The following is a 605-nucleotide window of genomic DNA, read 5'->3' as shown; positions in this document are numbered from 1 at the left end:
TTTGCCTATGTTTTTTGCAACGTCATGTATCCAGATATGTATCTATATGTTCATGTAGATGATGGTATGTACATACATGTACATATATATGCATATACAATGTGGATATGCTGGCGCTCCGCCTTAGAAATAGACCCCAGAACTTTTCTTAGCCTAGTACACATTCTTGCGGGGGGTTTTGGGCCGCCGAACTGCCAAGTCACGGGGACATAAACACTTCAGCATCGGATGGCAAGTGATAGCAAGGGGAGAGGCACAGACATACACACGTAAAGATACACACGCACCTACATACATATACACACACCCATACACACACACACGCATATATATATATACACGACGGTCTTCTTTCAGGTTCTATCTACCAAATCCACTCACAGGGTTTTGGCCGGCCCGTGGCTATAGTAGACGACAGCTGCCCAAGGTGCACTATGATAATACAACCACTCATGCACTTGGTAAGACATGCTGTGAATGCGCATTCATTTCCAAAAAAAATGAAATCCACCTTCAATGGCAGCCAAATAGCTACAACATAAGGTATCTACGGAAATTCACTTGGGAGAGCTGTATATAAGACCTATAAACGCTTTCGAGTAATT

This window comes from Octopus bimaculoides, chromosome 1, assembly GCF_001194135.2.
Source record: "Octopus bimaculoides isolate UCB-OBI-ISO-001 chromosome 1, ASM119413v2, whole genome shotgun sequence".
NCBI lineage: Eukaryota > Metazoa > Mollusca > Cephalopoda > Octopoda > Octopodidae > Octopus > Octopus bimaculoides.
Note: the sequence above shows the minus strand (reverse complement) of the source record.